Genomic DNA, 14,000 nt, shown 5'->3' on the forward strand with positions numbered 1-14,000 from the left:
ATTTTTCTTGGGAGGCATTCTCCTGAAATATGACAAAAAGGTTTTATATAAAAATTGTGCCCCCAGGTAGCAACAGTTTTATGCATCAGGAGAATGCGGTCATAATTAAATATTCCCTTCCTTGTTTATTTGGGGTCCACCCATGATGCATAACTAAATTTAACAAAACCAACAACAAATACAACAATAACAGCAATAACAAAAGTGCAATAAGATAAAACCAACAACGGTAATATAAAAGAACGATAGTACAACAACAGTACAAATCCATCTAACAACTACAGTACAATACTCAAAATATACTAGATACACAACAAAATTGGTTGTCATAACAGTCCCGCCTAATACAAGCTACAATACATAATAAACATACATTGGAAAAGCATCTACAGAACTCCTATAACTAACTCCGAGCTCTGTATCTCACTGCTGCAACTCTGATCTAGCAACTGCCACTACCACCGATGGATCCTAACTCAAATACCAACCAGTTCATAAGATCATGGTACTGAACAGCTCTAAACTCGGAGCTAATGAAACGGTCAATGGTTCGGGCTCTCTCTACAGCAGCCTGAGTCAAGGATCGCACTCTCTCCTGCACATCTGGTGAAGGGGCATGGATGCCCTGAAAAGGCCCGACCGGAATCTGGTCAAGCTGTGCTGCTAACTCTGGGCTCTGCTCTCTGATCAAAGACTGGTTCACCGCTCGGTGAACATGGTAAGGGATCGGGGAGGATGCACCTGAAAGAACGGATGGAGGAACAGGTGGTCTCGAGGTGGAGGAACTGGGACCACATCCTGGAGGGAAATCCCTAATAGCTGACACTGACCTTCGTACCCAGTGAGGATGGGCACTAGGTCCTGACACACCTCCTGGTGCAACTGGGGGAATGGGTGGAGGAGGCATGGGAGTCTCCTCAGCTAAGACATCCAAAGTCCGCTCAAAGTCTGAATCATCTGAATCTGACTGATTCCCCCGAGAAGGAGAACTAGAGATCACTATGGGCCAATGACATCCATATCAATATACAAGGAAGATACAACAAGGTTAAGGCAAGCCTATTAAAGTATTAATAGATGTCAGGGTAAAGCTGTTGGAACCCTCGACTGACTCTTAGGGTTGCTCATCTAAATGAGTTGTTGACTCACACATTAAGACACACTTCCTATACCTTTCTGACTCAATCCTTTACCTAAATTAGGGACTTGAACCTGTAGCTCTGATACCAACTATGACGGCCTCAACCCCGGGGTCAGGGGCTGACGTCACCAAAATATAATAAACTACAACATAAACTAATAAATAAACTTTATTAAAACACACGACCCCAAACCAGGAGCCGATGCAGGTTCAAGTATTATTTAGGTTACAAAACAACACTAACTTATTCAAGATCCGACATCCTAACTTATTATTGCAACTCATCAGACATCAGGGTCTGATATAAACTACCTCAGAGGAGCCGGGACCGGAGGGGGCTGACACTCTACGCTGACCTGGTCTTCTAGACATCTGCAATAAATAAGTACAAAACAAGTTGAAAGGGTGAGCAATCCATTGCTCAACAGTACCTCTATATGAATAACCAGGAAAACAAGATATATAAAAATAGTATAGGAATAGATATCAAAACTAGTTTATGAAAAATCCGTAAAACAGGTATAAACTGGATTTCAAAACTAGCATGCTCTGCAAAATAATATCAATTGTAATGTGCTGTGTCAAAATACCAGAGTCCAATTTTAGCATGCTATTTCCTTTGCAAAACCACTGTCCATTGCTGGACCCAAAAATCATCTGTCCCGTTACGGGGACCATAAACCATTTGTTCCGTTACGAGAACCATTAAACCAAAGTCAGATATAAAAGTGGATGAATTATAGGGACAGCTGATCAGTCTATCCTACCACAAATTGTTCCGGAACTCAGAGACTAGCTAGGTCTCTGTTATGCTGGACTAAGCGGCCTACCAGTGCACGCATCCGACTTAGCCTCTTAGGCAACCATGCTGGGCCGTTACCTAATAACGAGCCTCTTACTCCACTGACCATCCAATATCTGATTCGTGTTTATCCAGTTTTCAAAATCAATTACACCTATCCCTTTTTAAACGATTACAGCACACGTTCAAAAATCCTTTTTAATTTTAATCACAATCTAGAGATAGGCATTTTCAGAAGTTACTTTTTCCCCTAAACATCCGTTAATAAAACATAATTAAATACGGAGAATACGTAACTTAAAATGTTCTGTTCTAGTACATAATTTAAATCAACACTATTCACATATACTGAACTGTAAAAGGTTAGTTCAGGGGTACTTACCTTGCGAAGCTTTGTACTAACACTGGCTTGACTCTACTTGACTTCAACTACGGGGTCCTTCGACTCGAACCTACGAAATCGAAACAACCTAGGTTAAATGACCGATTATGCTTGACTTTTCCTCACTAAACTAATTACCCAACGATACGATTCCCGACTCATATGCATTCAAATAATAATAATATACACTCAATAATAGTGCACATAGCAACCAGGGTTCAATTTGTATTTACGAGATATATACAATCGATTCGTAATTAAAGGTAATTTTTAGAAAAAATTGGACAGCGACTCCTCTGTTTATAGACCTAACCGTTGAAACATCAACCGACGACAATTCCCAACAAATCAATTTGAATTGCCATATAAATAAATTTATAGTCCCGAAAATAATTTATACGAGTCATTTATTTATTTAAAATATTTAGGACTCAGAACAGGGTCATCACCGTCCACCGTGCGCTCGTAAAAGAATTCATCGCACACGGCGGCAAAACTTATTGGTGCCCGAAAATATACGGGTGTCCGAATAAATTTCACCGATTAAATTTATCGCTCGCTTAATTTATAATTTAATATCACGAATTATAATCAAGAATTTCCTGCAGCAAAAAGGAAATTAAAATTAAAAATTATAACAGTCCAGACCAACTGCACACACGGGCCCAACAAAAGCCCAACACAAAAATCCAAATTACAGGCCCAACTGCAAATAGAACCAGCCCAAACCAACAACCGGAGAAAATAGGAGCAAAAACACGGTGCCACACGGCCACTCACGGCCGTCTCCGCAGCACACACACACATCACAACTCACACACGCACACACAGGCACACACATATACACATATATATATATACATATATATATACCGAACACAACCACACCACCGCCACCACGCCGGAAACCGGCGGCAACGTAGGTAAAACAGGAAGAACACGGCGACAAAACAGGAAAAACGGGCGGCGAGAGTAATTGCCGGAAAAAAAAGGAGTAACAAGACCAGAGAAACGAGGGAAGGGAGAGAGAACATAAAGGTAAAGAGAGAGAGTAGAGAGGTGAGAGACAATCGAAGGAGGAGGAGGTGAGAAGAAGAAAGGAAAAGAAAATACATTGCCCCAATATTTGCTGCAAGGCCGCGTGTCCAAAATTAAGGACATGTGGTCATTTTAATTGGATTGGACTGAATTATACTCCGAGTTATAAAATTAACGATACATATCGCCTGCGAAAAATTAATCATAAAAATATCAAAAATAGTCTTGAATAATCACAAATAATTTTGGAGTTGCTAAAATAAAATTTCCATAATTTTTAAAGCATTTTATAAACACACATATATCCGCATTTAACGAATAAACAAAATAATGTGCGAATAAAATAAATCTTGAAAATTACCAAAATAATTTTAAAATTCTCAGAATATTATGAACTTAATAAAATATGAGTTTCATGATTTTTGAAGATTCCTGGAATTAAATATGGATTTTTACAATTAAACTAAATCAGAAAATCATTCAATAATAAATAATTAACAGAATATTGATTTTTAAGTTTTATAAAATCCCAAAAATAATCATTGAAATTATAAAATCATAAAAACAATTTTAGAGACAACCCAAATAATTTTTGAAAATAAGATTGTCATAAAATCACTTTTTAAAAGTGAAATAAAAATAAAATGGTGCAACAGTTAATCATAAAAACACACCACGCAATCCAACAATAATATATAAACAATAATAAGTCTGACACAGGGACCATAATTAATACAAAATTCTTTATTTACTTATTTACGCAATAATTACATATTTAAATATTACAAAAATGTACGAGCCGTTATAATTGATATGCCACCATTTGAGGCATTGTATGGTAGGAGGTGTAAGGCACCATCTTTTTGGGATGAGGTTGGTGAAAGAGTCATTGAAGGCCCGGATTTGGTTAGAATCACTAATGAGAAGGTAAAGAAAGTTAAAGAGAGTTTGAAAGAAGCTCGATCTCGTCAAAAGAGTTACGCGGACCCACATAGGAAGTTTGGTGGATTTGAGCCTGGTGATCATGTGTTCTTGAAGGTGTCGCCTTGTAAGGGTGTGAAACATTTTGGTATGGAGGGAAAACTTAGTCCGAGATATGTTGGACATTTTGATGTTATGGAGAAAGTTGGGAAATTATCTTATAGAGTTGCGTTGCCACCATAGTTATCTCATGTGCATAATGTATTTCATGTGTCAGTTTTGAGGGGCTACAAATATCACCCATTACACGTAGTTCAGTATCCATTACGTAAGATTAGAGAGGATCTTCCTTGTGAGGAGGAAGCTGAGGCTATCTTAGCTCGAGAGGAGCGAGTTTTGAGGAAGAACACTATTCCGTTTGTGAAAGTTTTGTGGAAAATTTATTCGGAGAGAGAGAGGCTACTTGGGAATTAGAAGCGTCTATTCTTGAGAAATATCCGCATTTATTCAAATCAGGTACGGCTGTTTAGTTTCGTTTGATTTCGGGGACGGAATCCTTTTTAAGGGGGTATATATGTAATATACATGTATTTTAGATAATAATAATAATAATAATAATAATAATAATAATAATAATAATAATAATAATAATAATAATAAGTGAAGAATTTGATTTAGTTTAAAATAAGAATATAAAGACTTTGTAATTACGTTAGTAATTAGATTAGGAGAAGGAATTAATTCTAATATATATATAGATAGATTATTCTGCCTCTCGTATGTTATCTTCGAAAGCCCTAATAATATTTGAGGGGTCAGCAAGCCGCGGCGGACGAGAGAATCGGTGATACTAGCAGTCCCTTTAGAACGAAAAAAAATCAAGATCAGGTAAAGTATTGTAGGTAATTGTTGCAACTTTTAAATTCAATACGAATTGTATATACTTATTTTATTAGTATAAGAATGATAGGTCCCGGCTATTCATATGCTTCTGTCGAGACAGCGAGCTTAAGTTCTAATCAATTACTGTTAGTATAATATTCATTATGCGTATGGTATATATGGATTGTGTATCCATGCTTTATATTTTGGTATGCATATGATAGTGTTATACAGTTATTATAATTACAAGTGTTTAAGGTTATGTACTTTATTATTTGTCAAAGCTATTTGGGGATTTAAGTTCCTGGCCAAACAAGTTTTAAATTTTTTTTTTTGTAATATAAAAAAATGGTCCATTAATTTTGCTATGATTATATTATGTTTTCACCGCGTTTTGCCCAATTAGTTTGAAATTTTGTTTACATTGAACTAGTGCTAGAGTCCATAGTGTCAGGTATTATTTTAATATATTTTGTTAAAATATAAGCTAGTAATTTGATCAAGTATTGCAATAGAATTATCCTTTAATATTAATTATTGTTTAGGTTTATAAATCTTGTGTCGTAGTGTGAGTTTAATAAATATGTTAATAAGTTAGATTTCATATTTATCAAATCAAATGAGCTTGGTAAATTAGCACGAGTAGCATGATGTTGATTTATATTACTACGTGTTATAATACTTAAAGTCTAGACTATGTCCTTTATTTTGATTAGTATATTATTTTATGTTAATCTGTGAATCAGTCAATTTAATAATGAATGTACAAGATGTTTATGACTGTTGAATCTAAAAGTAATCAAGTCATCCCCTGATTTTATAGCCTCGGATAAAATCAATTTAGTATTTAAAAGAGGTATAAAAAATATGTATTAATTATAAATTATAAATTTGTTAATAGATCAGGAGCGGGGGGAATTAGCTGATCAGCTACTGATATTATTAGTGATTTTAGTTGTGGTTTTTAGGGTACGGATTCTATCCCCTTTTTATTCAGTGCTCTTTTCCTAGAAATTTAATATCTCTATTTTGTTGAATTTCATATTTTATTCGTTCCGTTCTATTTTATGTTCATTTCGTTAATATTTGTTTGACCGTTTTAACTTCCGTATTTTTTTAAAAAAATTGATTTTGAAAATTTTAGATATCGGTTTATGCGATTTTCAAAAATTATTTATGACACCCTCTGTTTTGGAAATATGAATTACTTGTGACATGTGATTTTAAAATTTTGCGAGAATATTATATTTGGACCCTTAGATATAGGGAATACCGAGTTAACCAGCTGTAGGGGTACTATAGCCATGTCATTGCGGCACCAGTGATATGACACTTCTGTGACAGTGTGATTGGTCACGACGTATCCTTCTGTTAGCTCTTGGGAGGAGCTTTTGCGCATTTGATATTTGTTCAGGATACGTGGGTGCACCCAGAGTTTGATTTGTGATTTGATTTATGGTGACGTTGTATATGTCGTGCACGTTATCCATTCTGTTACACACATTAGGTACTCTATGATGTGTGTATTTGTATATGTTTTGATCTCGGTATGAAATATCCCAGCCCCTCGTTGCTTCAGCCTTACTTATTTTTAAAATTGTTGTTTTAAATAAATTGCTGATTATTTATTTCTGATCTCTTGTTTTATAAATTGTATTTCAAATCCATAATGGGCGTTTGGTTCATGCCGTATTCTTTTTCTGGCAGGTACTTAGGGGGATCTGGGACTATGCGATGGAGAGCTACTCCATTTATTGATTCGGATTTCAGACTTTATCAGTATCTAGATTTAATTATTTATTTAGAGATTTTAACATTTATACTATTGGTTTAGACAGTTTGGAGATTTAATATTATTTTGGAGATTTTAAACTATTTAATTATTGTTTAGAAATAAATTAGTGCTCTGTTTGCAGGTTTATAGATTTTAAGTAGGCTTAATGACCTTTTCGGCCTCAAAGTTTGCACGAGTGTACTCATAAAACCCTTAAGTTTAAAAGCGTACCTTTTCAGCACTCGGGTATCCAAAATGTGCTTTTTTACCCTTGGATCGGGAAAAGACCGGGTGAAAACCGGTCGGTCGAAGGTTAAAAGGTTACGTTTTCAGTACCTGAGGGGCAAAAAGGTACGGTAATGAACTATAAGGGCTGATGGGTATATTGGTGCAAAGTTTGAGGTTTAAAAGGTTATTAAGTCTTTTAATAATATTTCCTTCTATTTAAACAAGGGGGTGTTTAAATATAAAGATAAAATATGATTAGATATCTTACTATATATAATAATAATAATTTAATTCCCCATATTAAAAAAATAAAAAATGAAATTAAAAACCCTGTATCGCATGTGTTATAAATTAGTATATATATTATAATATTTTAGTATATATAATCAAAATCAATCATTATTTTTCGGTTTTAATAAAAAAAATCATAACCGACCCAAAATATTACAAAATCATTAATTATGATTTGGATGATTTGAAACGGTCATCGGACGGGTTTTAAAAATTTCTGCTCACCCTGCGAGAAAGAGCAGCAGAGAAACAGACCAGAGTTTGGTGTAAAAAATCTGAGCAACTGTAAAATAATAATATACAGGACATGTGAATTCTGGGGGTAGAAAAAGGTTACCGAAGGTGGCGAATAAATAAAATAGTACAGAGGGGAGTAGATGGGCGACAAAGTGTGGGAGGAGGAAGTTGAAAAGGAAAAGGGGTAGTCAACCGGTGGAATAGAGCCAACGTCGTCAGCTTTTGTTTGTTTGCAAAAGCCTGTTTCACTTAGCCGTCTTCTTGTTTTCTGCCTGCCCCCCTCTCCTCGCTCTCCATATTCCTTCTCTCCTTTTTTATCTCCTTCACTTACTTCAATGGCCATCTGTTTTCAGGATGTAAATCTATCTAATACATAAAATTTTAAAATTTTAATTTGAATGCTCCTTCTTTTAATTATATAATTGTCCTTTTATTAAAATATTTCAATATTTTACTTAATTCTGCTTACTTAATTACTTTTATAAATATAATATGTTTTTTTTTTTTTCACCAACTAAAATAACTCTGTTCTCTACTAACTATCTCTCTATCTATCAATCTATTTACATTATATTATAATACACGAAATATTAAAATTTTGGTATTCGGTTAGTACTCGCTGAAATTATATAATCGCCAACTTAATTAATTTATTATTTTAACATAATTATCTTATATAATATTATAAACAAATGGACAAAAAAAGTGAATTTTATCGTGAATTATATAAGATTCTTATTTACGACTCTTAAATTAATGTTGATAAAATATTAAATTAAACATATTTTGACTCTGAATACTTTTCCAACATTATAGGAATGTTACACATGAGAATTGAACATATGTTTTTAAGCAAATTTATTAAATTGTCATTTTTAAAACCTATTTATTATAAAATATGTATTATAATATAATAAAAGATATATTATATTTTACTTAGATGTACTTCCAGTTTTAACAAATATATTTAATAAAATAATAATTATTTAAAATAATCGTGCATCACACATATTTAGACTAAACATTAAAAGTTTGATAGTCGGTCGATACTGATTGCCCTCACTTAATTAATTATTATTTTGACATAATTATCTTATATAATATTATCGTTAAAAATTATGAAACCCCTTAATATAAAATTATATTTAATCGGACAGAGTAGACAAGTATGAGATAATATTTTAGTAGATATAGATGGTGTTTGGGCTAAACTAAAATAATAGATACTACTGGCGTCAAAACAATTATACTATTGAACCGAGATAACAAAACTAAATTAAAAAAAAAATATTAATCCACTTAGCCGTCTCCCTCCTCTCCTCTCCTAGGGTTTGTTCATTTTCAATTAAATCGAGGGGCTTCCGCTGGTTTTTTCTAGTGGAAAACCCGACCCCTTCATTCTCTTTTGTTCTTATTAATTTTCTTCCAATAAAACCCATTTTTTTGGGTGTTTGTGTGTCTCTCCTTTTGGAGCGTGTGTTTTGTCTCTCATTTTGGAGTGTTTTGTTATGTTTTTGTTTAATTATGGTTGGGTTTATTTGGTGTTTGAATCGGTTGAGAACGAGTTTATTGATATTTTTGGTGATCTGCAAAACCTGCATCGAATCTGGAGCGGTGTTGATTATTGCAAGAGTTCACCTTTCACAACCAAAGATTGTTCATCTTTTACGGGTTTACACTTTCGGCATGTCTATAGTTGGTATCCAGCATGTAGATAGCTGGGGTGTTTTCGGCATGTCTATAGCTGGTGTCCGGCAAGGAGATAGTTGTAGTGTCGCTTCTCCAATCTCAGTTTATGTGATTGGTGTTTCTGAACATTGGGCTAACAATGTTTTTTATATGATATGGTCAATTGCGATGTTGCTATTTTCAGAGATGTTGGTACAATTTGGATTGCTTGGGATGTCTTTGATTTCGTTTTTAATTTCAAGAATTTTTAAATTTTATGTGTTAAACGATCAGAAAACAAATCATCTAATTGTTTTTAGTATGATATTTGTTTTACCACCTGATTGTATCGACAGTTGGGGGTTTGTACCGACTGTATTATATTCAAGTTAATGAAAGTTTTCTGCATTTGTCAAAAAAAAAAACTAAAAAAAATATTTGGTGGTTGATATAATGATATTGAGCTAAAAAAATAACATATGACTTACTCTTTTAAGAACTATAATAATAAAATATTAGAATAAAATAATGAAATAACAAAAAAATTAAAATAATCGTGTATTGTAACGGTTTTAGGCTAGTGTTATTAATTTTTAATCAAGTTATTCCTTCAGTTTCTTTTCAAGTATCATTTTCTTGGCTATGCACACCTATTAATAGTTAATAAGCTATTCCATAGCGAATGTAATTTTATTTTGCAAATTTATCCATCTACCACCACTACCGTAAAAGTAATATTTGGAAATACAATAAATTAAATTATAAGAATGTTTGGGTAAAAAAGAAATTTAATTGTCTTGAAAATTAAAAAACAACAATTATTTAGCAAAAAAAAAAAACAACAATTAAATTAAAATTAAAAACAAATAAAAAAGACTCTTAAAATGAGATGTGGCGAGTATAACTTAGTGCCAAAAATTCAACCTTCCACGATTCATCAATGCCAATCCGTTTCGAGAATGTAAATTTTATTAATTTATAATTTATTCCTTCTATTTCTTTTTAATCATCATTTTTTTATCACGCATAGTTAATAGGTTATTTCATAACTAATGTAAATATATTTTTCAATTTTATTCTTCATCTACCACCGCTATCAATAATATTAAGGAAAATGGATTTTTTCGTCACCCAACTTATCGTGTTTTTAGAAATTTATCATTTTACTACTATTTTTTTTTTCTTTTACTCACTAATGTTAGGTTCGTATTTGTTTTTGGTCACTAACGTTAGGTTCAAATTTGATTATTAGCATTATGTCGATTTTTGATAGCATTATTAAAATATAGTGGTAGTCTGTAATATTTTAATGATTTGATATATCTCTATATTTTTATATATAGTACTCCATATGTCCCCTAAGACGTTTACCTTGGTGATGAGAGTTTGACAAACATTTTAAGACTCCTAAAAGATGTAATTTCATGAATTATTATTAATTTTTTTTTATCTTCTAAATAATAATTTAATGTTTAAATTTTTATATGCAAAAAAATCTTAAAAATAATTTATAAAACTATGTTTGTAAGATAAATATCTTTTGAGAATTGTTTGATTTAATACCAAATTCACATTGTTACAACATTATTATATTTTTGTGTTTATATATATACTTATTTCACAATTCTATTAGAATGGATGAGGTTATAGTTTTGATTTTGGGTCGTTAAGAGTTGCATGAAGGAGTTGTGATTGGTGATTTCACTAGGATTTTGAAAGTGTCGTTTGGTAAAATATTAATATGTAATTTTATAATTTTTTATAAGTACTTTATGATCAGTTTGCTCATTTGATTATATTGAATTTTTTATTTTTTTATTTCCTAATAATTTTAGTATGCATCCTAATAAGGTTTTGAACTTAGTACCCCACCTAAAAAGTAACAGACATATATGAACTGATTTTATGCGTCTGTTTACAATATATATATATCTATTCTGATCAGATGTTTAAAATAATATGTGTTATTCCTATAATATACATATATAATTCAGACATTATACGACTCCTCCATATGCATCTAGCAAACTCAGACACATATAAGATTTCTTATAAGACACGTATGACACTTTTTGTACCAGTAATCACTATATTTTAATAATGCTATAGAAAATTGACAAAAAACTAATAATCAAATCCGAACATAACGTTAATGATTAAAACAAAATCTGAACCTAACGTCAGTGATTAAAACAAAATTTGAACCTAACATTAGTGAGTAAAATAAAAAAATATTTGGTTGAGTGGTAAGTTTATAAACACATAATAAGTAGGGTGACAAAAAAATTCCATAATACTAATACTTGGGAATAATATAACTTAAATATTAAATAATGAGATTCGGGTAGAAAGGAGATATAATTTTCTAGAAAATACAAAAATAATAGTTAAATTGAAATTCAAATTAAGTCAAAAAAAGATACTAAAAAATAGAGTAAGTATAACGAAGCTCAGATGCGATGACCGAAATTGTTTTGACTATTAACAAATCATTTTAGCAATAATTAAACATTTCATGATTTGTCAACACCCGAAACTTGAGTAACATTTGAGTTAAATTCGAGGCTGGTTATTATTTATCAGAGTTTGTATAATATAATATTGCAAAGTATATATACATAATCTATAAAAAAATTCGAAAATTATTTCATTCAAAAAATGAAATCTTCACTTGTAATAACGGGGTACCCGAAATTAAAGTATTGGAGCGACCAACGGACAAGACGCACTCTCATCAGTCAAGGCATCGTGCTTCCTTTAGTGGTACTATTATTATTTTACAATTTTTACTAGTAGGAGTATCTTTTTCTTCTTTTCAGAATTTTATTTGACAAGATTCAACTCTGAATATTGTAAAGGCTGACTCCCATATATAATTGCCAGTGCCATTTAGTCTGTTTGTCTATTTTATACTTCTTCCGTCCCGAAATATAATTTTTTTCAATTTTTTACGGGTATTATAAGATAAATAAAAAAGATAGTTTAATAAACTTTTTTAAAATTTTTTTTTTTAAATAAAAGTATACATATTAAATTTTAATCCGAAAAAAAAATTTTAGAAAAATATATGCGGAGCTACAATTTCTATTTATATTAAAATACGTGTAAGAAATCAAAGGAACCTGTATTTTGGGACGGAAATAACATACTACTATAATAATCCCTGTGTCCCTCCCATTTGTTTACACTTTTTTTTTGGGATGTTCTTTCCAATTGTTTACATTTCAAAAATTTCTAAAAATAATAAAGTTTTTATAATTTTTAAAATAATTACATCCACTACTTTTCTGTACTATACACATTATATATATAATATAATATTAATCAATCTCACTATTTTACTTACTTTTTTAACTTTTCTCTACTATTTTATCATTTTTTTTAAATTCCATACTCAGCTGTAAACTTTTTTGAAGGGACGGTGGGGGTCATTTGTAGCGTGATGTTTATGGTCCTTCTCCTTTTAAATCACCACCCACCGGGGGAATGAGCTAATAAAAACTGAAAAGAAGAAGAAAAGAAATAAAGAAATAAATAAAAGATGGCGTCGTCAAACTATACTAAACCAGGCTCCACCCGACAAGAAAAACTGAAACAGCCGTCCCAGACCCCACTCTGATTCTCTGATAAAGCCAGCACATTCCAAAACCCATGTACTTTGTATAATATGTATGTGTGTCCTCCTCGTCCATCATATTTGGTCGTTGGAAATTATTATGGCTCGCTCGGGCTCCAATTATATCAACTCGTTTGACTAGCGTGATTTTTAAAAAAATTGAGCTTGACTCATATATTAATCATAAAAATGAGATAGTGTGTATTAAATTAGATGTATTATATTAATAGGTGTTTGTGATAATAGGAAAATTTCATTTTTTTAACATTCAAAAAATAAAAAAAATATCCAAATTTTACATTCTTAAACTAAACTACTCGTTTTCTTTTGTCTTGCAATACATACGTTAATATTATATATAATAGTTTAATATTATATAGTTTGATAACAAGGATAAATATGGCCTAAATATTTATTTAAATTATTTAACAGTAATTCAACGAGCAACATATATAAAAGATTTTAAGCAATACTCTATTTACAAAAAAAAGTAAATTATATATTGTTTTATATCATTAAAATAATATATATATAAAAGTCAGTGAATGAAACACGACACTACGTGTAATTGTTTGTTTGGTATGAAATAGTATAGTATTATTATAGAATTATTTTTATATTTGAATTTTAACATATGAATAAAACTTATAGACACACTAAAAATATGATTTGATTCGAATGATTATAAGTTTAAAATGAAAATTAAATATATTAATCATAGAAATTATCGTATTATTTCTCGTATTATTTCTTTCATAATAACATTAAAATATTAGAAATTTAAATACTAATATTTATGAAAATTTTCTTCATGAGTTTAAATGATTAATTTTCCCCTATATCTAAATTTTGGTTAAAAATTGTGTTGTTTTTTGAAATCGAACTCGACCCTATACATTCACAAATAGATGTTCTTAGCACTCCACCATATTATCATATATGTAATTAATAATACACATAATTTATGAGTGTCGTATGAAAAAATATTTTATTTTCACTTCAAACACAATTAGTACATTT

This window comes from Apium graveolens, chromosome 3, assembly GCF_009905375.1.
Source record: "Apium graveolens cultivar Ventura chromosome 3, ASM990537v1, whole genome shotgun sequence".
Lineage (NCBI taxonomy): Eukaryota > Viridiplantae > Streptophyta > Magnoliopsida > Apiales > Apiaceae > Apium > Apium graveolens.